This window comes from Melopsittacus undulatus, chromosome 6, assembly GCF_012275295.1.
Source record: "Melopsittacus undulatus isolate bMelUnd1 chromosome 6, bMelUnd1.mat.Z, whole genome shotgun sequence".
In the NCBI taxonomy this organism is placed as follows: Eukaryota; Metazoa; Chordata; class Aves; order Psittaciformes; family Psittaculidae; genus Melopsittacus; species Melopsittacus undulatus.
Window position 1 is genome coordinate 65,700,845 of NC_047532.1, and position 22,001 is coordinate 65,722,845.

Here is a 22,001-nt window from a genome sequence, read left to right on the forward strand (position 1 = left end):
ACAGAAGTATCAGTAATGGTAAAATCTATTGCTGTTGCCACGTCCACTCCGGCACTCCCTGCTGTGGCGGAGGGGACGCAGTTCAGACACCCTGATTTTGTGTCATCGCGCGGGGTGGTGTCGCGCTCACCACCAAGTTTCCCAACAGGGTTCCATCTTTCTTAAACCTAGAATGACATGCTGCTGCTGTGTGACCACGTCTGTCACATCTAGCACAAATGCTTGAGCCGCTGCCCTGGGGGGGGCGACATTTCTTTGCAGTGCATTGTTTTTTAACATGTCCCAGCCGTCCACAATTATGACATTTTACACCCTTCATGCCCCCTCGATCATCCTGACCTTGTTGTAGAAGAGGTCTGACAGCAGCGGCAAAGGCATGTGCCATATATTCCGCCTTTTCCTCTGTTGTGCCCACCTTAGAGCATGCATCCATCATTTCTTGTAATCCAGCAGATTTTGGCAAAGCCTGTAAAATACGCTTACAAATTGGGTTAGCATTTTCCATAGCTAAGGACATAAGCACAGACTCTTTAGCATTAGATGCCAAATCAATATTTTTTCCAATAGCATCTGTTAATCTATCGATAAATTGCATGTAAGGCTCAGTAGCTCCCTGTTTTACCGAGGTATAAGAGGGATTAGGTTTTCCTGCCTCTGGCACAGCTTTTAAGGCAGCTAATGCCAATTGCTGTGCTTGCCATAAAACCTCAACCCTCATATGAGTCTGTACTGCATCAGGATGAAATTGGCCCCTCCCTAGTAACATGTCAGATGTGATACCATGTAAAGGGTCAGTGGGATTGCGAGCTAAGTTGTCATCAGCAGCTCTTGCAGCTAACTCTTCAAACCCACTCTTAAAGTGTAAGACCTGGGAGGGGGTTAATAAAATTGCAGCTATTCGATAACAATCACTAGGAGTTAACAGCATACTAGAAAATAAGGCAGTTAGCATCTGTTGAGTATATGAGGATGACAACCCATATTGAGCAATTGCTCCTTTTAGTTCTTTCATAGCCTTCCAATCCATAGGAGTCCAGAGAGGTTGCCCTTGGGCATTCACAATAACTGGAAATGCAGAAGGGACATCAATCGGTAAAATAGTGCCATCTATAATCGCATCTTGAATAAGAGCACGCCATCTCAGGGCACTGGGAGCAGCTTCCTGAGAGAGTGCCGGAGTTGGCGGTAGCGGCACCTGAAAAGAGTTAACTTCTGTGGATTGCTTGAGAGCTTGCTCCTTATCTTTAGGTCCCAGCTCCTCCAGGCAGTCTCGTAAATCTTGTAGCTTTTGATCTAACAGCTTTAACCAGCGATGCCCTTCCTGGCTATTTTGCGGCTCCGACGGGAGCGATGCAAGTGCTGGTGTCAAAGGCAAAGGGGGGTGTTGTAAAGTGGGAGTTTTATTATACTCCTCAAAAGGTTCTCTCTCCCCGTCCGTAGGGGGTGGGGGGTCGGGGGAGAGATATTTTCTGCCTCTGGGGCAGTAGCATCACGAAAAGGATTAACCATAGGTGGTCGTGGTCGCACACCCTCCCTCTCCCAAGCCCCCTCATCGCATATTGCGGGGTAGGAGGGGGGCACTGGGTCCTCAAACATCCGTACTTTCTGACGCGTGGGCTTTCGAGCTGGAGCTGCCTCACCCGAAACCAACACTCCGGCTGCTACCGGCGCACCAGCAGCAGCCGGCTGTTGCTCGGGAGAGACCGAAAACATCAGAAAGGCAGACATGGCTACTTCCTTCTCAGCTTTCATAGCAGTTAATGTGTCTTTTAACAGTCGCCACAGTGTGGCAAGGGGCCTTGCCTCCTTTGACCCTTGGGAATTATCATCCCACAAACACAACAAACACAACACACACAAACACAAACCAACAAAAAACAAACAAAAAACAAACAAAAAAACCCCAAATACAACAAACACAAACAAACACAAAAACAACTTTCTCCCAAGTCTCAGTCTTAAAAGCTTCACCAACCTCCACAATTAGCTTTTTCTTTTTACACCAGAGTAAAAGCCTCTTCAGAGTTTCATCATCATACTTTATCCCTCTCTCAGAGAGGATATGTTGGAAGAGCTTAAGTATTACTTCATCTTCTTTACTTAACTGGTTTCCCATCCTTAAGCTCCCTTCCAACCGTCCGGCTGCTCACCTTATTTGCACTGCGCAGTGTCTTCTGGGCTCACAAGGCTCCGATCTGAGGATTCCCTCCTCCGAGGCTTCTGCCTCCCGATCTTGGTCCAGCCAGATCAATTCCAGCCGATTTCTTCACGGCCCAGCGATTCACACCCTCTTCCGTTTCAATGTGAACTTATAGAGGGTCCCTGTTCGGGCGCCATTTGCCGTGGAACGGACTCAGTCAGAGATCAATGTGATCAGACAAAAAGCCCTTTATTACAAAGCATTAACTCCTTATATACTATTGCTTACACACACCTACAGCAATTTGGCATATCATGATTGGACACTTGTCTTGAAGACCCTTAGTGACTAACATATAATTGGTTAAGCACAGGTGTGAGAACTTGACCTCGAACGCTTGCCAACAGTCCACAGTTCTCATCACTCAGTGAATTCCAGCTTCTTCTTATCTTGCATGTTTAGGCTTCCTCGGGCCTCCCATGGCCTTGCTGTATCCCTCGGAGTTATTCAGAGCTCATGTACCAAATATTCATTTTCCTGTGAGAACACTGTCTCCACAGGGGACTGATTGAATTTCGGAGAAAATGAAAAGTGAAAGATACGAATTTGTAGGGCTGGAGAAGGGTGGCTTGTTTGGTAAATGATGTAAATGGAAGGAAGGATGGAAGGCATTCTTGAGAAGCAAAGAAAGCAGAATAACCCAGGATAAACCCAAATCAAAGAGGCATCTAGCAAAAGGCATACAGCTGGACCACATGGAGTCTGTACAAGTGCCTGTGACCTACTCAGTCAGGTCTAGTTCTGCATGAAAAGGAGCTAAATGAAATTTAGTTTCAGGTCTAAATTAATTAAACTAAAAGGTTTTCATTAATTGGCTGGAGACTAGGGCAATGTAGTTTTTATTAATACCGAGATAAGCAACAGATTCATTATTCGTTACAAGGGCTAGAAGGAAGTCTTTTGTGCCAGCACAAGATTCTTCCTTGACAGTATAGTTCTTGTGAGGACAATTTCTATTAACGACTTCAGCTACTGAACGTTTGCTAACGGAAAACAGCCAGACAGACTGCTTGGGCTGTACACCAGACACCAGGCCCCGTTAGAGGTGCAGCATGGGTCCCAGGACCTGCTGCTGCGCAGATTCTTCCACAGGATGTCACTCTCGGGCAGCTTTGTCATCCCTGATTGTTGCCTACAGCTGGAGGGTTATGAACTCCCCATGGCAAGCCCTTCTAGAGGGCATCACATTATTCAGTGCCTTCCAAGTGCCTTATTGTGCAGTGTTGGTGATGCTTTTCGTTTTGGACTTTCTGAGCACGGCTTTTCACTGGTTCCTCTAGTGGCTACTAAAGACTAATTTCATGGATTCATGTGTCTATATGCTCATTGTGCAGAGCGAGGCTTGGATAACGGTATATATTTTCCTGGTTTTTCTTTTCTTACAAATAACAGTTTTTACATAGAGGAGGCATCAGACCATCAAAGCTAATGCTCCCAACAACACCAGAGACAGCCAGCAGAGAATCTACTCAAGTTATTAGGCTATTTGTAGTCTTGATGTATTCATTGCACACTGTGGCCCATTACATAAGAATAATCATTACTTTAGTTAGGAGCTCCAGGATAAGGCCCTTTATGTGCAATAACGACAGGGAGGTGGCCCTGAGGTTGCAGAGGTATTTTGCAGGAGTGTGCACACTGCTCTTGGTTTGTGTTTGGGATTGGAAAATCCTTAAGAAAGTAATACGAAACTGGGGCAGACTGCAGGGGTCACAGCTCAAGCAGACAAGTGCCACTTACACCCACCCGGCCTCTTGTACCCTCCTCCTCCTTGCTACCCCTTACCCCAGCCATTCCTTACGGTTCACACAGTGCCCCCCTCAAATATTCCGACTCCTCATCTTCCTCCTGCTTTTTCCCCTGTCTTATCTCATTATATTCTGGCTGATGGCTGGAGATCCCTGGGTTTCCCAAGTCCCTGATCCTGGTTCTGCCATAGGGGTGCAGCAACACGGGAACTCCCAGCTCAGCACTGCGTGTCTGGAAGGATGTTATTCTCCTCCCTAGGTTATATCTTACAAAGAAGTTCTTCCCTGTGAGGGTGGTGAGGTGCTGGCACAGGTCCAGCGAGTGGGGGGAGAGGCAGGAACCAGCCGGTGAGCGGGTCTGGGAAGAGGATGGAGTTATCTTGAAGATGGGGACACACAGAGAAGTATCCGTGTGAAATGAGGAGAAAGTGATACAACCTCGAATGAATCCATCTTTGAGACAGGGGACTCTTCCTCAGTCATCCCTCCTCAACACTGTCCTGGGCAACATGGTGTTCCTGGCCAAGAGCAGCTTCAACAAATGCATTCTGAATGTCACTAGGAGTAAGCCCAGGTAGACTTGAGTGATGTTGACCTCCTCCAGAACCTTCTAAACTTCTAACATGGTCTTCATTGAAGGCAGAGCATGAGACTGAAAAGTTCTTGATCAGGATAAGTACTACTAAGCAACAACTGAACCATTGGTGTGTTATCAGCACTGTTCTCAGACTAAAGCCGAAACACAGCACTGCACCAGATACTAGGAAAGAGAAAAATAACTGTTACAGCTGAACCTAGGACAGCACCCATCCCTTATTCAATACCATTCACATCATGCTCAGTTCCCACGTTTTTCAATACGCCATTGCTTTTTGTCTCAGAATGTATACACGTACACACAAAGACAAATATAATTCCTTAGTCCATGGACCATTCCTATAAAGCTCGCTGCATTCATTCAGTCCGTGATGTCAGGCTCCATCTATCATCACAGTCTTTCAGGGCAGGAGAGACAGTGTGTAGTGTTGGACTTTTCAGTCTCATGCACTGTCAGCGAGGAGGGGCACAAAAAGCCATGAGAAAGCAGAGACAGAACACCTTACCCAAACTAACCAAAGGGGTACTCCATCCTACAGCACGTCATGCACAGTATGGAAACTGTGGGGAGTAACCCCAAAGGGTCAGGCTGCAGCTAGGGGAGGGGGTTCTGAGCAACTCTATTGTGCGTCACTGCTGGCTATTGTTTTCTTCCTTTGCCTTTTTAGTTTCATATTCTCTCTCCTCTTGTCATCATAATTATTACTAGTACTAGTAGAAGTAGTTGTTTATTATACTTTAGCTATGGGACTGTTCTTATGTCAATGCGTGAAGAATTCTTTCAATTCTCCTCCCCCCACATCTTGCCTGGAGGGAGGCTGGGGACGGAGCAGGGGGTGAGCAAGCGGCTCTGTGGTGCTGAGTTACCAGCTGGGCTTAACCCACAGCGCAGCTAATGCCAGTGAGTTACCAAGGTGTCTGTGACTCATGTGCTCTGGCTGACACACTGCATCTTCATCCCCTTCCACCCGGGACAGGAATCTGGAAATAAAGGAAAGGCCAAGTAATTGCTGGGTTAACAGTTTGGGAGGGAAGCAAGACAGCAGCACGGAGAGTGCATGTCTGTCTAAGAGACACCCCTTACCTGCAGCCCATCAGCACTGCTCTGCCTCCCTTTGGCTGTATGGTCTGGGAAAAGCCTGGGAGTTCCCTTTCAATCCTCCCTTCAAGGGCATCCTCTCCTCAACAAGATATTGATTCCAGAATCATCGAATCTCAGCCCAGTTTGGGATGCGAGGAACCTTAAAGCTCCTCCAGTTCCAAGCCCCTGCCATGAGCAGGGACATCTTCTGCTAGGGCAGGTTGCTTCAAGCCCCTGTGTCCAACCTGGCCTTGAACACTGCATGGGGCAGTGGATGGGGCAGCCACAGCTTCTCCGGGCACCCTGTGCCAGCGCCTCACAAGGAAGAACTTCTAGCTAATGTCTAACCTGAATCTCTTAAGGACCTCTTCAGGTACTTTCCAACTCTAACTATTCTATGATTCTACGAATCTATAAAGTCATTCACCTATGTCAGCAGCGTTTCTGAGCCGAATAAGTTGGCATAAGCATTTATCTCCTTCACATGCGAAAATGGCTGGGAATTATGCAACACGGTTCTTGGAAAACTACTGAATATGTATGATGTTTACCTGAAATGTAATGGATATGTGTGTAGATAGAGCAACAATATAATCATGGTCTATTTGATGCTCGGATTGGGCACATTAGGAGGAGATCTCCCCTGTGTCTCCCAGTGCTGCAATGAAGAATACCTGCTTGTCAACTTAAACTTTGTTGGTGAGTTCTTAATGAGTTCTACAAGTTAAAATACTCCATCCCTTCTGGTGAAGAAGAGCTGAGGCTGCAGAACATCCCTGCATCTCCCCTCCAGGCACACTGCTGTTCTAAAGCACCCACATGGGGAGTTTTGTTTTCTGAAACAACTTTGTTGCTCCATCCCTTGCCACCTTCACACATCTCCCGGACTCCCCAGTCACATGACATCAAAATCCTGCCCTTCTCCCTCTGTCCAAAGACCAAGCTGAGTAGAATGCCCGTGGTCCCAGCCCCTGATCCACCCTAGCAAGTCCCAGGCACAGCATACGGCAGCGCCGTGGGAGGCCAAGGTGAGGGGCCCAAGCCGTGGGGAGGCAGGGCTGCACTGCAGCACACACCGGCACTCCCGGGACCAGGTGTGCGACCAGTGGGGATGGTGCTTCCTTCCAGAACCATCAACTCACCCACAAGCACTCAGCCCACATGGCTTCTGGAGGAAGGCAGGCGAGGTCAGGAGCTCTGGAGTACATCAGCCACATCCAGCCCTGCCAGGGAGGTGCTCGGTGCCAGGGGAGGAGCAGGACAGGACAGCAGAGGAACAGCCCAGTCTGGGGTTTTACACAAAACTATTTGTGGGGTTTAGACTTTGAGCAATTCAGAGGTGAGCCCAGAAGAGGCTGGACAGCATTGGTCGTCCGGCGCCCTGCAGGCAGCACCCACCATCAGCAGAAGGCAGCAAGGTGACAGCTCTTCAAGCTCTCTACCTGCAAGGAGAAGAGACATCTCCATCCAAGGCATTGCCTGGGTGCAGATCCATTCACTCAGACCCCATTGGTGACTTCCCAGCACTGCAGTGCTGGCACTGGCAGTGCTGGGAAGGTCTGGGCTTGTGCTCTACTCCAAATTCCAGGAGCTACCTTGGCCAGCTTATCTCCAGGAGAAGTTACCTGTGACCTGGCTGCACAAGACAACTGAGAGCTCTGATTTCCAACTAGCCACAGTGTGGTTTTCCATCCTTAGGGGATCACACCCTTGTCCTTACTCTCAGCCTGAGTTTGTTGTGGTCACAGAGAGTGAGCACAACCCGAGAAGTTTTCGAGACTCACTTCCCAGAAACCTCCAGAGCCCTTTGGAGAGCTCCAACCAACCCACCCAATAAGGAGCATTTTTCAGAGTGGGTCTGCTCATGCTCTGCATCTGCTGCACCCTGGAGGCAGGTTTCTTCCTGCCACTCTGGAAAGTGTTAGTGGAAACCAGAGTGTGGCTTCTTTGGGAAGTGGAATGCTTCCTCTCCGGGCAAGGTTCCCCTCTCCCAAAAACCACAGCACGAGCTGATGCCTACTTTTGCAATAGGAGGAACTGGGACAGGACCATCACTTCCCCCAGCACATCCCACTGCAGAAAATGCACAACACGAATTAAAAAGCCAGCTCTGATGGAGAGCAGGTGATGGAGCAAAGGGGTGATGGGCTGGGAGCAGCTCAAGGTTCCTCCATGCAGGGGCGCACAGCAGAGGCTGCTGGTGTCACAGGAGTGTCGTGGTTTAAAACCAGCCACGCAGCTTGTTAACTCACTCCCTCCCTTGCTCCCCCAACTCCCGGAGTGTTAGAAAGGAGAATCCAAAGAAGGTAGCCCCCATGGGTTGAGGTAAGAACGGTTTAACAACTAAGGTATAACACAAATCACTACTGCTACTACAAACAATAATGATAAAGCCAATAACAAGTGAAGAGAATACAACACCTCACCAGCCACCAACCCATAACTCATCCCACCCTGCCCGACCGAGCACCAACCGATACCTCCTCCATCCCCCCAGAGCTCCAGCCCTGCCAGGTAACTCCCAGTTTCATCCTGGGTATGACGTGCTATGGTATGGAATACCCCTTTGGCTAGCCTGGGTCAGGTGTCCTGTCTCTCCTTCCTCCCGGCTTCCCCTCCTCCCTGGCAGAGCATGAGCTCAGGAAAGGCCTTGGACAAACCAAACATTTGAGCAGTAACTCAAAACATACTTGCTATCAGCAACCGTTCTCAGCCCGAAAGTCAAAACACAGCACTGCACCAGCTACCAAGAAGGAGAAAAAATGACTGCTACTGCTGAACCCAGGACAAGGAGTCAGCCTGCAAGAGGCCTGTAGTGCACACTGAGGAACTTGCTGTTGATGCAGGAATTGATGCTCGCTGCCGGCATTGCTGGCAGGTGCTCTGCTGCTTGCCCCATGTTCCTAACCTGGAAAGCACCGCTGCTGCCATGGGTATGAGAATGACGTGTGGGCTGAGTTGCACTGTGGAGCTTTGTGTGCCAGCTGCTCACAGGGTGGCCAGGAGTGCACGGTGATTTTCTAACCCCAAACACAAGCCAAGAGCAGTGTGCACATTCCTGCACAAGTACCTCTGCAGCCTCAGGGCCACCTCCCTGTCATTCCTCTGCTGCAGCCCTGGGGACACGAGGCCATGGCTCAGGGCAGCTGCAAGAGCCCCCCTGCTCGGTTGGTCAGAAGCTGTAGGATGGGGATGGGGGGATTGCGTGGAGTCACCCATCTGCTGTCCATTTACAGTTCTGCTTCTGGAAACATCGCCAGCTTCTCCCTGCATTGCTCCAGAGCTTGCGTGTGCAGGAGGAGCAGGAGAATCACAATCTCTCGTCCCTTATCTCTGGCCTTAGCAATTCTAAGCCTTGCTCCTTATTCCTCCCAACCCTTCTACACCCCTGTCATTCCAGTCACCGGGCTGCAGCAGGCACCGGGCTTCAAAAGCCAGCTGACGTGGGAGCCACTGCATCACACACTGTTTCATCCCATCGGGATGAGCTTTTCCTACTTGGCCAACATGTGCTGCCAAGAGCCAGCAGGACTGCAAGCTCAGCAGCTGGGAAGTGCTGCAAGGAAAGAGGTCGCTCCGCAGCTTTCTCTGCTACTGACACAAGGGAAAAGCTGGAGCAGACAGAGGCAAGAACTGGGGAGAAAGGGATCTGGTTTATTGGCCCGAGAAGTGTCCACAGCGAGCGCAGGCTGCAGCACGACGTTCTCAGCGCAGCTCCCTCGGGCCTGGAGCTGACAGTGGGGCATTATTCCTCCGCTTGTGGGCTGATGCAGGATCTGTGGAAAGCCCTGCGCAGAGGCTTCAGTGCCCTTCTGAAGAAGGATAGTTGTTGCTCTCGGACGTGTTTATCTCTGGTGTCATGCAATCCTTCTTTTGGGTTGGCGGTTCCCCAAGCATAGCTGGTGGAATGGGCATCAACGGGTGGCAGGTTACGTCGTGACTGCAGCTGCCACTTTTGCATTTTCTTGGGGGTTTTCCCCTGTTGGCTTTCAATTGTCTCCCAGGTAGGGGAGGCCCTGGCATTCTCAGACTGGCGCAACCGGTGCCACCAGCGCGGCCTGGGTGCCACTGGAATAAATGATGTAGTTGGCTCCTCCTCGGTGTCCTGAGCTGCTGCAGGCACTGCCTGTTCATCCCTGTAGAATCGCGGGGAGGCAAAGGTTCTGCTGGCCTCTCCCTGATGCTCTTCAGGTGCTTTCCTCACTTTGCGCCTGAATACAACCTGCAGAGCTCTGTCGACAACTGAGACCCTTCGTGGGGCCTGTCTCTGGGCATGTGGTGGTACTAGTCCTTGTGTAAAGGCCTGTCCTGGTCCCTGTCTATCTGTGCCCAGGCTCCTGGCCTGTGTTGGTGCCTCACTCTGGGCCTGTGCTGGTGTTGGCTGCTCGTCCATTTCGCAGACAACAGACAAAGGCTTGTGCAGGACGCCTCTCATGAAGTTCCTGTCTCTTTTTGGTTGTATCATCTTACTGGCTTTAGGGCTGAGCAGGGTAGATGACTTTCTCCGTGCCTCTGTTTCACTTTGGGCCACATCCTCCTGCTCCTTTTCCTGCTCAGCTCTTGCCCGGATGGTAGCCACAGCCTTATGCACAACGTCCATCACAAAGCACCTGGCTGTTTCCTGCATAACCAACTCCAAGGCAGTGGGGCTGAGCAGGGCCAACGACTTTCTCCGCTCCTCTTCTTCTACCTCCTCCTTGTCAAAGCCATGGGAAGGTGGTGCCGTTGCCTCCTCCTGCTCTTGTGCTACAGATCTGGTCTGTGCATCTGTCCCTTCGACAAGGTGGGGTTTCTGACCGTCTGCCCCAGGGATCTCTGTCAATGCAGCTGCATCTTCCTGCTTGTCTTCTCTCAGAGGTATAATGGCTCTCCTGGTAACTTTCTGGTTGGCAGACATGGGCGACACAATGTCTTCTCCAGCCTCATCTGCTGCAGGGCTGAAAGTGGCTGAGCTGGGCTCTGCCTGAGGCTCTACAGCCATAGGAGTCTCGATGTTCTCCAGTGTTACTGGCATCACTGGTGCCATTGACACATCCACATGGCTTTGGGCCACATCCTCCTGCTCCTTTTCCTGCTCAGATCTTGCCCGGATGGCAGCCACAGCCTTATGCACAACGTCCACAACAAAGCACCTGGCTGTTTCCTGCATAACCAACTCCAAGGCAGTGGGGCTGAGCAGGGCCAACGACATTCTCCGCTCCTCTTCTTCTACCTCCTCCTTGTCAAAGCCATGGGAAGGTGGTGCCGTTGCCTCCTCCTGCTCTTGTGCTACAGATCTGGTCTGTGCATCTGTCCCTTCGACAAGGTGGGGTTTCTGACCGTCTGCCCCAGGGATCTCTGTCAATGCAGCTGCATCTTCCTGCTTGTCTTCTCTCAGAGGTATAATGGCTCTCCTGGTTACTTTCTGGTTGGCAGACATGGGCGACACAATGTCTTCTCCAGCCTCATCTGCTGCAGGGGTGAAAGGGGCTGAGCTGGGCTCTGCCTGAGGCTCTACAGCCATAGGAGTCTCGATGTTCTCCAGTGTTACTGGCATCACTGGTGCCATTGACACATCTACGTGGCTTTGGGCCACATCCTCCTGCTCCTTTTCCTGCTCAGATCTTGCCTGGATGGCAGCCACAGCCTTATGCACAATGTCCATCACAAAGCACCTGGCTGTTTCCTGCATAACCAACTCCAAGGCAGTGGGGCTGAGCAGGGCCAACGACTTTCTCCGCTCCTCTTCTTCTACCTCCTCCTTGTCAAAGCCATGGGAAGGTGGTGCCGTTGCCTCCTCCTGCTCTTGTGCTACAGATGTTTTCTGTGCATCTGTCCCTTCGACAAGGTGGGGTTTCTGACCGTCTGCCCCAGGGATCTCTGTCAATGCAGCTGCATCTTCCTGCTTGTCTTCTCTCAGAGGTATAATGGCTCTCCTGGTTACTTTCTGGTTGGCAGACATGGGCGACACAATGTCTTCTCCAGCCTCATCTGCTGCAGGGGTGAAAGGGGCTGAGCTGGGCTCTGCCTGAGGCTCTACTGCCATAGGAGTCTCGATGTTCTCCAGTGTTACTGGCATCACTGGTGCCATTGACACATCCACGTGGCTTTGGGCCACATCCTCCTGCTCCTTTTCCTGCTCAGCTCTTGCCCGGATGGCAGCCACAGCCTTATGCACAACGTCCATCACAAAGCACCTGGCTGTTTCCTGCATAACCAACTCCAAGGCAGTGGGGCTGAGCAGGGCCAACCACTTTCTCCGCTCCTCTTCTTCTACCTCCTCCTTGTCAAAGCCATGGGAAGGTGGTGCCGTTGCCTCCTCCTGCTCTTGTGCTACTGATGTTGTCTGTGCATCTGTCCCTTCGACAAGGTGGGGTTTCTGACCGTCTGCCCCAGGGATCTCTGTCAATGCAGCTGCATCTTCCTGCTTGTCTTCTCTCAGAGGTATAATGGCTCTCCTGGTTACTTTCTGGTTGGCAGACATGGGCGACACAATGTCTTCTCCAGCCTCATCTGCTGCAGGGGCGAAAGGGGCTGAGCTGGGCTCTGCCTGAAGCTCTACAGCCATAGGAGTCTCGATGTTCTCCAGTGTTACTGGCATCACTGGTGCCATTGACACATCTACGTGGCTTTGGGCCACATCCTCCTGCTCCTTTTCCTGCTCAGATCTTGCCTGGATGGCAGCCACAGCCTTATGCACAACGTCCACCACAAAGCACCTGGCTGTTTCCTGCATAACCAACTCCAAGGCAGTGGGGCTGAGCAGGGCCAACGACTTTCTCCGCTCCTCTTCTTCTACCTCCTCCTTGTCAAAGCCATGGGAAGGTGGTGCCAGTGCCTCCTCCTGCTCTTGTGCTACAGATGTTGTCTGTGCATCTGTCCCTTCGACAAGGTGGGGTTTCTGACCGTCTGCCCCAGGGATCTCTGTCAATGCAGCTGCATCTTCCTGCTTGTCTTCTCTCAGAGGTATAATGGCTCTCCTGGTTACTTTCTGGTTGGCAGACATGGGCGACACAATGTCTTCTCCAGCCTCATCTGCTGCAGGGGTGAAAGGGGCTGAGCTGGGCTCTGCCTGACGCTCTACTGCCATAGGAGTCTCGATGTTCTCCACTGTTACTGGCATCACTGGTGCCATTGACACATCCATGTGGCTTTGGGCCACATCCTCCTGCTCCTTCTCCTGCTCAGCTCTTGCCCGGATGGCAGCCACAGCCTTATGCACAATGTCCATCACAAAGCACCTGGCTGTTTCCTGCATAACCAACTCCAAGACAGTGGGGCTGAGCAGGGCCAACGACTTTCTCCGCTCCTCTTCTTCTACCTCCTCCTTGTCAAAGCCATGGGAAGGTGGTGCCAGTGCCTCCTCCTGCTCTTGTGCTACAGATGTTGTCTGTGCATCTCCCCCTGCGGAAAGGTGGGGTTTCTGACTGTCTGCCCCAGGGATGTCTGTCAATGCAGCTGCTTCTTCCTGCTTGTCTCCTCTCAGAGGTATAATGGCTCTCCTGGCTACTTTCTGGTTGGCAGACATGGGCGACACAATGTCTTCTCCAGCCTCATCTGTTGCAGGGGTGAAAGTGGCTGAGCTGGGCTCTGCCTGAGGCTCTACTGCCATAGGAGTCTCGATGTTCTCCAGTGTTACTGGCATCACTGGTGCCATTGACACATCCACATGGCTTTGGGCCACATCCTCCTGCTCCTTTTCCTGCTCAGATCTTGCCTGGATGGCAGCCACAGCCTTATGCACAACGTCCATCACAAAGCACCTGGCTGTTTCCTGCATAACCAACTCCAAGGCAGTGGGGCTGAGCAGGGCCAACCACTTTCTCCGCTCCTCTTCTTCTACCTCCTCCTTGTCAAAGCCATGGGAAGGTGGTGCCGTTGCCTCCTCCTGCTCTTGTGCTACAGATCTGGTCTGTGCATCTGTCCCTTCGACAAGGTGGGGTTTCTGACCGTCTGCCCCAGGGATCTCTGTCAATGCAGCTGCATCTTCCTTCTTGTCTTCTCTCAGAGGTATAATGGCTCTCCTGGTAACTTTCTGGTTGGCAGACATGGGCGACACAATGTCTTCTCCAGCCTCATCTGCTGCAGGGGTGAAAGGGGCTGAGCTGGGCTCTGCCTGAGGCTCTACTGCCATAGGAGTCTCGATGTTCTCCAGTGTTACTGGCATCACTGGTGCCATTGACACATCCACGTGGCTTTGGACCACATCCTCCTGCTCCTTTTCCTGCTCAGATCTTGCCTGGATGGCAGCCACAGCCTTATGCACAATGTCCACCACAAAGCACCTGGCTGTTTCCTGCATAACCAACTCCAAGGCAGTGGGGCTGAGCAGGGCCAACCACTTTCTCCTCTCCTCTTCTTCTACCTCCTCCTTGTCAAAGCCATGGGAAGGTGGTGCCGTTGCCTCCTCCTGCTCTTGTGCTACAGATCTGGTCTGTGCATCTGTCCCTTCGACAAGGTGGGGTTTCTGACCGTCTGCCCCAGGGATCTCTGTCAATGCAGCTGCATCTTCCTGCTTGTCTTCTCTCAGAGGTATAATGGCTCTCCTGGTAACTTTCTGGTTGGCAGACATGGGCGACACAATGTCTTCTCCAGCCTCATCTGCTGCAGGGGTGAAAGGGGCTGAGCTGGGCTCTGCCTGAGGCTCTACTGCCATAGGAGTCTCGATGTTCTCCAGTGTTACTGGCATCACTGGTGCCATTGACACATCCACGTGGCTTTGGGCCACATCCTCCTGCTCCTTTTCCTGCTCAGCTCTTGCCCGGATGGCAGCCACAGCCTTATGCACAATGTCCATCACAAAGCACCTGGCTGTTTCCTGCATAACCAACTCCAAGGCAGTGGGGCTGAGCAGGGCCAACGACTTTCTCCGCTCCTCTTCTTCTACCTCCTCCTTGTCAAAGCCATGGGAAGGTGGTGCCGGTGCCTCCTCCTGCTCTTGTGCTACAGAAGTGAGAGGTGCACGGTGCTGCTCTTCTTCAGCAGCTCCAGCCAGAGGAGGAGCTGCCAGCTCGGTGTCTGTGGCACTGGCCAGGACAGGAGACACACTCTGCAGGTCTCCAGCTGCCTCTGATGTCGCATTTGTGCCCACATTGCTGCGGATGCTGCATTCCAGATGGATGTCTTCTCGGGCGTCGTGGAAGAGCTCTGGCACCAAAGGGCTGACGCAGATGTTGTACATTGTGAGGGCTTCCCCTTGGGACAGCTCTTTGTCACTAACACATTCCAATTCCTGCTTGGCCTCCTCATCGTTCTCCTCAGGGAAGGCCGCTGGCTCCTCCTGTAAACATACAGCAGAACATTAGGGGATGACAGCTCTCCCTAGATGTGTCTCTCTCAGGGCTGCAGGTAGCTGTGTGGGTGCTGTGCCGTGGGCTGCTTTCTCCCCTGCAGACCTGTGTCCAGCGCCAGGCCTGGGTGGTGCATTGGCCGTCACCTGGGCTCTGGGGTTGCTGCTGGTGGCTGCTCACTGGGGAGGTCCCTCACGGGCTGCTCTCCTTCAGTGCCTTTCCTCCAGAGGAGGGGTGCCGGATGGGAGAGCAAGAACACAGGCAGGGGAAGGAGGGAATGTCAGCTGGAAGGCACAGGGAACACGAGCAATGCCCCTGACACATGCACTTTGGGATCTGGGGTTGCCTCCAGCACCTTGGGATCCCCAATGCCGGTCACAGGGGTGTCACTCACCTGGGGCTGCGAGCCCTGACTCAAAGGTGAAGCTGCTGCTTCTCCTTCATCATCTGCTCCAGGTGCAAGGTAAGATATCCCAGACTCTGCCCCAGGGATCATTGTCACTGCAGCCAGAACTTCCTCCTCATGTTGTGCTGGGGAGACAACAGCTCTGCCGGCCTCCTGTTGATAATCTCCAGGCACGGGAGAAACCATGACTTCTCCAGCCTCATCTGCAGCTTTGGTGAAAGGGGCTGAGCTGGGCTCTGCCTGACGCTCTACAGCCATAGGAGTCTCGATGTCCTCAAGCGTTACTTGCATCACTGGTGCCACTGACACATCCACGTGGCTTTGGGCCACATCCTCCTGCTCCTTTTCCTGCTCAGCTCTTGCCCAGATGGCAGCCACAGCCTTGTGCACAACGTCCATCACAGAGCACCTGTCTGTTTCCTGCATAACCAACTCCAAGGCAGTGGGGCTGAGCAGGGCCAACGACTTTCTCCACTCCTCTTCTTCTGCCTCCTCCTTATCAAAGCCATGGGAAGGTGGTGCCGGTGCCTCCCTCTGCTCTTGTTCCACCAAAGTGAGAGGTGCACGGTGCTGCTCTCCCTCAGCAGCTCCGGCCAGGCGAGGCACTGCCAGCTCGGTGTCTGTGGCACCGGCCAGGACAGGAGACACACTCTGCAGGTCTCCAGCTGCCTCTCCCCAAGTCTCTGCAGCCACAGGAAACTCATTGTCCTTAAGTGCTGCATGTGACAACTCTGCCATCTCTACATGCAGTTTCTGGCTTATCTCTTGCTGTTCCACCTGCTTCTTGTTGGTTCTCTGGACCATAGCCACAGGCAGGTGCAGCAGCTTCATCTTTTCGAATGTTGTTGTGACCTGCACAAGTGCATCCGGGACTTTGATGTTCTGCAGGGCAGGCCCATGTCTCTGTCTCTGTGGTGCTGCTTCCTTCTGGACAGCGTTATTAGAAGCCCACGCCGGTGGCATGGGAGTGAGACGTGCCTGGTGCTCCTCTTTCTCAGGAGCTCTGACCAGGCAGATCCTCTTCGGCTGCTCCGAAGGCTTGATCTTGCTGGGCGGAGAGGGCAAGCGCTGTGCAACAGGCCTGTAGTGCACACTGAGGAACTTGGTGTTGATGCACCTAGTGATACGTTCCGCTGGAATTGCTGTCAGGTGCTCTGCTGCTCGCCTAGTGCTTCTGAGTATGGGTTGAGTGGCTGGGCCCTTGCTGCTGCTGGCTGCACGGACAGTGTCTGTTCTTGCTTGTGTCCCTACAGCCCTGCTTTGTGCTGGCTCCTGCCATGCCACTGGCTGCTGGTGACGTCGCTGGCTCCCGGTGCTGCACCTCTGCAGCACTGTGCTCATGCTGCCTGAGCTCTCAGCTGTGGGAGCAGAGGCTTTGGACCTGTGCAGGGCAGGCTGACAGGTCTCTGGCCGTGCACCTCTGCTGCCGTAACTGGGCACACGGTGGAGCTGGGCAGCAGTTTTGAGAAGCTGCTGTTGGTTGCTGCTTGTGCTGCCAACAGCCGAGTTCCTCACACTGCCAGAAGCTGCAGAGGCTGCTGGTGTTACAGATGGCAGCCTGCGGCAGCTGCCGACTGCTCTCTCTGAGCGAGGGGGCGGCCGCGGTGCCATTGTGATCAATGGTGGCAGACGGAGCTTCTGCTCCTGTCTCAACCCGCTGGGGCTGGGCAGCACCACTCGGTGCCCCAGGCTGCCCATCTGCAAAAGAACCGGAGCAGAGAGGCTGTGTGACAGTGTCCCTTGTGCCCACATCCCAGCTGGCTGAGCTCAGGCAGTTGTGCTCCCCTGCCAGCCCCAGGGCAGGGCTCAGAGCCGGCTGGGGAGAGGGCTGGCCGCCCGCAGCCCACGCCCACTGCCCAGAGCACCCCCGGCATGCCCGGGCAGGCTGTGGGGCACAGCATGCGGGGCTCAGCTTGCTCCCTCCTGCACCTCCTGCCCGCCCGTCAGCATCTCCCGGGGTCTGGAAGACGTTTGGCCCCATCTCCCTGCGGCTCCCTACCTGTGCCTGCTGGATGGCGACAGGCTGAAACCTCTCCAGGTAGGGCACCCGTGGCAGCGTGATCCCATGGTGGGACGACGCCTGGCTCGGGCTGCCCTGCGGCGCTTCCTCAGGCTGCCTGTGAGCCACCTGCAGGCAGGAGGAGGAGGAAAAGGTGTGTGATGGAGGTGGCTGCCTTGGCACAGGGGCCCGTGCACTGTGGGCAAGCCTGGCCCTGTCACCGAGGCAGCTCCGAGCAGCCCCGGCCCCACCACCGGCCTCTCCCTCCTGCCCTGGTCCTCACCTGGCGCCTTCTCTGCTTGCTTGGCCTGCCCTCAGCGGGCTGGGAACGGGCGTTTGCCTCTTTACCCACGGGCATCTTCCACGTCCTGGACGCTGAACTGCCGTGGGCTTCCAGGGGATTGCTGCCTCCTGAGGGAGGCCGCTCCTCTGGACTGAGGTACTCCAGGGCTCTCGCTCCTTATGTACCCCACGGTCACCAACGTGTCACTCCCCATCACAATGGCCTCTGGCCATGCGGAACCCTCCCTACACCACAAAGCCCTGGCAGTTGCCATGGAGATGCCCGTGACTGATTCCACCGAGTCCCAACTGGTGACAGGCATCTCCGCAGCGACCAGCGAGGCTTTGTGATGTTGGTGCCATTGTGTCAATGGCCACTGGGCACAGCAGGGCTGCTGCAGGCAGTCATAGAGTCAACCAGGTTGGAAAAGACCTTTCAGATCATCAAGGCCAAATGTTCCCCAGCACTGCCAAGGCCACCACTGACCCATGGCACTGAGGGCCTCGTCTACACAGCATGTGTACATTTCCAGGAATGGCGACTCCAGCACTGCCCCAAACAGCCTGCTCCAATGCCTGACTATACCTGAAGTGATCTCCTAATCTCCAGTCAAAACCTCCCCTTGTGCAGCTTGGGGCCATTTCTTCTTGGTTTAGTCCTTGCTCTTTGGGAGAGAAGACCAGGCACCTCCTGGCTCCAGCCTCCTCTCAGGTAGCTGTAGAGAGCAATAAGGTCCCTTTTGAGCCTTCTCTTCTCCAGACACAGGGCTGGAGGGGCGGCCCAGTCCAGGGGGGCAATCACTGCTCTAGTCCTGCTGGCCACACCGGTGCTGATACAGGCCAGGATGCTCCCAACCAAATTCAGGACCCAGGATTTTGCCTTGTTGAACCTCATACCACTGGCCACGGCCCATTGATGCAGCCTGTCCATATCCCTCTGCAGAGCTGCCTGCCCTATGGCACATCAACACTCCCACTCAACTTGGTGTTGTGCGCAAACTTACTGAGAGGGCACTTGACCCTCTCATCTAGATCATCGATGATCCGGTTCTGTGATTCTATGATTCTTATGAAGAAGTTACGCAACGCTTGCCACAATACCTAGCCCTGGGGGACACCAGTAGCGACCGGTCTTGTTGACAGACAAGAGACATTAGGAAAGCTGAGAGTGAGCTGGGCTGCTGGCTCCAAGCCCAAGCTGTGCAGGGACCACAGGCGTCTCCCCTATCACACACAGAAAGGAAAGAGGACGTTAATCCAGGGGTTTGGTGACTTGGTGCCAGAAAAATACACAGGAAGAGGAGGAAGCGAAAAAATACAGAGCAAGGGGTTTCCTGCAGACCACACATCCCCACCCAGAACCACTTCACAGCTCTGCAGGGGCTAACGAGGCAAAAGGCACCACAAGGGAGGAACAACCAATTGCAGCACCAGTCAGGAGCATAACTGCTAGTACAGCCAAGAAAGAGGGGTGGGGGATAGCAGAAGGTGATTCTGCTTTGAAAGGCAGAGGCACTGTCACAGGTTGCCCAAAGAAGTGGTAAATTGAAATAAGCACGTACAAAATGAAATATAATCCTTTGTAAATATGTAAGTTCACTTCTAAGTAACTTTAAGCTTGGTGGCTCTGTAACAACAGCAATGGAAAGTATCTTAGGTAAATATTTCACAAGAATCAGCCAGAACTGGACTAGTGCAATTGGTTTACATCTGGATCTGTTTGTGTCTCATCAGTGTTTGACCACGTTTTGCAAATTATCACGGTAAGGATTTTGCTGTTAGTATTTGTCTGGAACTCTGCCTGTGACTTGCTGGTATTTGACCTAGTTTTGTGGATTATCACCGTAACGATGTTGGTATTAACGATATGGTATGAGTACTGCTGTACTGTATGTTCACGTGTGTTATTAATGCTTGTTTGTCAGGATTTTGTGTTTTAAGTCTTGTAGTTGTGTGGAGTGTGCTTGTGGGATCCCTTGTATGTGTTCTGGAAAAGAACCTTCTCCATACAGGAAAAGCTTGAACAGGGCAGTGCTGTAAACCTGCAGAGCTTTATCAGGGGGTAGGGAGAAGCCTATTGACGTAGAGCTGTCTGTGACACGTGTGGCAAAGAGGGGTTTGTGCTCGGAGAATGAGCTGCTGTGAGGCTTCCTCTTTGCCACTGGTGTTTCCTCTGTTCTGTTGAGCTTGGGCAACTCGTGGACGTTCTTCTAGAAAAGCCATGCTGCACTTACTTAAACCAAGTTACCTTTGATTTTTGCCAATGCCTCAGTGCATCCTTTAAAAGGAAAGGAAGGATTTGCTTCCAAATGTGTTTGTAGAGAGGACAATAGATCGTACAAATGAACACAGAACACCAACAACCCCTAGAACATGCAGAGCCCACGCAGGAATGATTCCTGTCAGGAACTTAGGAGTCCTTGTCGCCATTGCACTTTGTGTGAAACAGCCTTCCTTTGTGACCATGATTACCACAAGTGCTCCTGTCAATGCAATGATGAAAGGGAAGGAGAAACAAAGGGGATAATATCTCCTAATCAATCACTTTGTTTTTCAAAGGGTGCTTTTGTTTGACAGTTTCCTTAAGGAGGTTAGATAACCAAGAGATACATCTTGTTACAGGATGTTGCAAACTCAGGTACTTGGCAAATAACCATATAAGGTATAGAACAAAATGTTAAGACCATGGTTAAGCTTGTAAGCATTTCTTCTGGCCTCAGTTTCCTCCTTGTGATGGATTACTTTGGGATCAATATGGCCTCCCTCTACTCCTGCATCAACCCTGTGGCTCTCTACTTTGTCAGCCAGAAATTCAAGAACCGCTTCCAGGTAGGATTGATCCCTCCAGAGCTCCTGCCTACAGTGACCGTTCCCAGACATTGGCATAAGTTCCCATGGACTAGACACAGTGCAGACAGAGGCACCCCCATTGCAGTGGACTTCTGTGCTCCTGAGATGAGTGGAAAGGAGCTGCAACCAAGCCACAGGGCTCTCCCATTTGGTCATGTACTGATCATAGTTCTCCCAGTTTTTCCCCTTGCTGAGTGCCTCTCTTTGAAGCTTCCAGTATGCCAGAGCTTGCTGCCCTCTGATGGGAATGCTTTTGCCAGTGCAGGACAAGCAAAAAAAGTCCCTCTCATTCTGAATCAGAAACATCCTCACAGACTATTAGACCAGAGACAGGGGGTGCTTTAAACATTGATCCCAAGTTACTGAGAGATCAGATTCAGGAGTAGTGGAGCCCTGAGAAAGGAAGGGGATGCAATGAGAAGGGATAGAAATGGATGGGAAGGGAATCATTTCCTAGATGCAGTGTCAAAAAGAGCTGTATTTACAGCATTACCTGTATTTTCTGTCCCCCAAGGATAAGAAAAGACAATTGCAAAAAGTACCCAAGATTTTGGTGTCTTTGTTTCCAAACCACACCAGCCCTACCGTGGAAAACCTGCTCCCAGCAGGTCTGCAGGACGGCAAAGTTCAGAAGTGCAGGCTGTGATCCCCAGCCTGGCACTGTGCAGGTTGACTTGCCAACATCAGTAAGGGAATATTTCCTCCTGTTTTACCGTGTAGCCCAGACCTGAAACCTCTCTCTCCCAACTTTTGTCTCCTTGGAGTCCTGCCTGTGCTGCTGGTGCCAGAGACCCACTCTGAACATCACACCAACGGATGACAAGGGCTCTGTTGGGAAGTGGAAAGCCAATGGGCAGGAGCTTGGGGTGGACCGGAGCAGCTCCCGCTTGAGTAACAAGTACAGCTCTTCCTAAAGCCATGCCTCTGGCAGGGCCGAGAGGAGAAGGCTCTGTGCCAGAATGGCAGGACTCCTCCATTACTCTCACATTGCTGTTTCCTGGCTAGGCCTGAAAAGTTTTTGTCTTCATGTGATAACCCACCTGAAAGGAGCTGCAGCATTTCACTAGACCCCTGGGACTAGCTCTGAACACAGGCTCTGTACCATTCTGATCCATCCCCTGGTCTGAGCCACTTCTGGAGGAGAGGGAAAAGGATGCAGATCCTCACGATTTTTCCATTTCCTTGCAGAAAAAGTAAATGACTTCTGGCCATCTGTCTTGGTTGGAAGTGTGAGGTCGGGAGATGTGTTAGAAAAGGAAAGGAAGGTTGAGATGTGGTCACATTGAGATGAATGTGGGATGAGGAGGAGGGGGAGGGGACCATGAGTGACAATTTCCAGCTGAAAAAGCCAAAATAAAGGTTTGGTAACATCCCTTATCATCTCCCTCTGTGACGGGGACAGTTTGTCCCTGCACAGAGAGCCAGGATAAGATCCTGGCCCCATGTATGTCTGGTAGACCCACTGACTGTGTGGAAACTCCTCCTGTTCATAAGTAGGGAGAGATGGTCAGCAACTTTGCTTCACTGTTTGTCACTGCTTAAGTAACAAACCTGATTTAAGGAGCCCTA